Below are 3,300 nucleotides of genomic sequence, written 5' to 3'. Positions count from 1 at the left end.
CTGTGACACAGTAGGTAATGTTGTTTTGAGCCTCTGAGTTTGTGATAATTTGTTAACACTGGAAAAGTCTAGGGGCACCTGAGTGACTCAGATGCTTGAGCGTCTGTCTTTGGCTCAGGGTGTGATCCTGGGATCCTGGGATCAAGTCCCGCATCAGACTCCCCACAGGGAGCCTGTTTCTCCTTCTGTTTCTCTCTCTCTCTCTCTGTGTCTCTCATGAATAAATAAATAAATCTTTTAAAGAAAAAATCTAATATACTTTCTCTTACCCGCAACAGTGTTGGAAACAAAGTGCAGGCACTCTATGAGCAAATGTTATTCCAAAAGTGTTGATTATTTCTCAATATGTTTTTTAGAAAACAAAGTTCTTTGTTGATTTGTCTTCCTCTGACTTCCCAATATAGTACTGGAGAAATATCTCAACATTTCAGATCTATTCCATAATCAACTTTCTAGCAGCATTCTATGTAGCAATTCATCTATGTGTGATCATAAGCAGCTTTGTTACTTTCATTTCCTTCACTCTTGGCTCATCAAGCTCATTGAGTTTTAGGAAGAAAAGTTAATCTTATTAAATTATTGTGTTAATTATTACCACATGAATCACCCAACAGGGACAAATAGCAAACCTGGTATAATTAGTAAACTAGAAATAACCATTTGTAGCCATCCATGAAATGTGCCAAGTTCAAGTCACCATGAACTGACAGGCTTTCCCTCCCCTCACCGAAATTTAACAGTTGTTAAAAAAAAAAAAAAAAAAAAAAGCATGATCTCCTGGTAAGAGATGAAAGTAGTTGTATCCAGCTAAACCACGTATGGGGACTTGGGACACAGAAACAAGACAGCATATCTTTTGGGATACTCCTTGAGAAAAAAAAAAATTTAATCGAATATTTGGAAAACACGAAATACAAACAGGCCCCTTTTAGAGATTTACAACACTTAGTAAAGATAATCCACCTGTTTGACTTGGTTTATGCCACAATTTCCCCAATTTATCAGCTATGTGTCCTGTCCAGATTTTATGGTTGAGTTCAGTGAGAAGCAAACAGAGATGTGTGCTTAATTCACGTGGTAGGTAGAATTATTTCTTTGACTCAGTTTTTAATCCCTAGAAACCTCAAATGTTTTTGCATGGAAAGTATTTTTGGGAAATGTGGATCTACAGATTTAAATCGATTGTGTTTTTATTTATCCTGTCCCCTCCTTCTGATGATATTCCACTCTAGGCCAAGTGTTGGATAACACGAATTGGTGAGAAAAATTCCTAGCATAACTACCCTCAAATAGAAATTGCTGCCCCGACCTCACTTCAAGCTGGTGTACAGCACTAATACTCTTGAGATAAAATGCATCCTCTGTAACTCAAAACTTTCAGGCATCACTGATCAGTCACGGCTTATCACACCAAAGCATTCAACAGACATTTGCTAGGACCCGACATTGTGCTAGGCTTGGTGCGTTACTAGCATGCCAGCAGGACCCTGGCTTTGCAAGTTCAAAGAAAGTGTGGCCCTAACCCATGGGACCCCCAGAAGCTCCAAGGGAAGAGGATGAGAAGCCAGGCTGGAAATTGACATTCAGCCTCAATACAGAGAACCTCAAACAAGGCGATAGGATGAGAGCTGCCCTGACCACGCAAGCAGGGCCTTGGATGGGACTCCGGGTAGAGAACTCACCCCCAAAACAAATTTATAGCAGACATTAGGTTAAACCAACCCCTGAAGGAAATTTCTTCAAATTAAAAGGGGGGAGGGGTGGAGAGTAGGAAAAAAGGGAATGTAAGGAATGGAAAGAACAAATTACTTTTCATTTTACATTGATTCTAAGATGCGCATTTTTTTCATATTTTAACAACTCTAAACTCTGAAATTGGAATATATCTTCTGATCCAAAGCATCTTACAATGCTGTCCTCCAGACATCAACACGACCCAGTTGTCACTACCTACATGTGCCAACTTGTTCATAGCTGTTGCTGTTGTCATCACTTCAATGGGATTATATGCATTGTTGGTACTACATGTGCTGGGTTTAATTGCCGTGTAAAATGTCTTCAGAAAGATTACACCATGATTCAATACTGAAAGGAAAACTTACGTGTATTCAAAAAGGCAAGAGGACAAAGCAGTGGGGCAGAAATTTGTTATTTGCAAAGTGAATATTCATAAGAGGAGAAATGCTTGCAATTCCATTATTTCTTGCAAAACAAACCAAGCGCTTACACATGCTACCCACCCACCCCCACCTCTCCCCCCTGTGGCCTGACTGAGCAGCATCACCTGGGAGACTGTTGGAAATACCGAATCTCAGGCTCTACCTTAAACCTACCAAATCTGGATCTGCATTTTAGCAAAATCCCCAGGTGACTGCCCGTGAAAGTTGGAGAGCATTGCGTCCAAGGACATACTGTGAAGCTCAGTTTCACTGAATTACTGAGATACACGCAAAAGAATGCTCATCAGAAGCCAAGCAGCGCAGCTGAAGGTGGGGAGATTGTCAAGTCCTTCGGATCAATGAAAGAAATTTCAACACAAGGAGAGGCATGTGTGACCATTTCATTCACAGGCAGGGCTGTCATTAAGGCACCATGTCACAGCCTCATTGGCAGGTTTTTTTCTCTCTTTGTGGTACATAGGAGAGTGGGATGACTTCAAATGGGGGGGCATTTTAGGTTCTATTAAATGTGGCAAGTAATGCTTCTCCAGGGGCATGTAAGAAATTACAATAAAGGCATTTCCTTCGGTGAGGGGGACCTGGCAGGCCCCAGAACAAGGATAATGGAAATAGAAACCCAAGAGAGAAATCTGAACCTGGCAGGGGAAGTGAGAGACTGAGGTCTGAGCGGTGTTGCTGGGTGTGAGCCATCCCACCTGCGCGCTCCCGTGGCTGTGCCTTCCAGGCTGTGTACGATCCTCCAACTAATGACAAAATGACATTTGACTCCTTATCCTGTCAAGTAATATTTATATCCATTATTTTGTGCTTTTTCTTTCATGACTCTTATTATATGTTAGCCCCTTATCATCTCCTTGAGTCTGACAGCAATCCCTGGGGAGCGGCCGCATGAGCTGGAAGTGTGAAGTTTGGGTGACATTGTCTTTTCTGGGGTAGAGACAAGGAAAATGAGTCCAACATTGCCCCATTGGTATATAGCAGAATTGGGATTCGAACCTCAGGCTTCTGACTATACTTTGGAAGTTCTAACAGGAAAGCAGGTATTGGGGCACCTGGGTGGCTCAGTGGTTGAGGGTTGAGCATCTGCCTTCTGCCCAGGGCATGATCCCGGGGTCCTGGG

Source organism: Canis lupus, chromosome 16, assembly GCF_011100685.1.
Source record: "Canis lupus familiaris isolate Mischka breed German Shepherd chromosome 16, alternate assembly UU_Cfam_GSD_1.0, whole genome shotgun sequence".
Taxonomy (NCBI): Eukaryota; Metazoa; Chordata; class Mammalia; order Carnivora; family Canidae; genus Canis; species Canis lupus.
The sequence above is the reverse complement of the archived record's forward strand: the minus strand, read 5'-3'. Positions refer to the sequence as shown.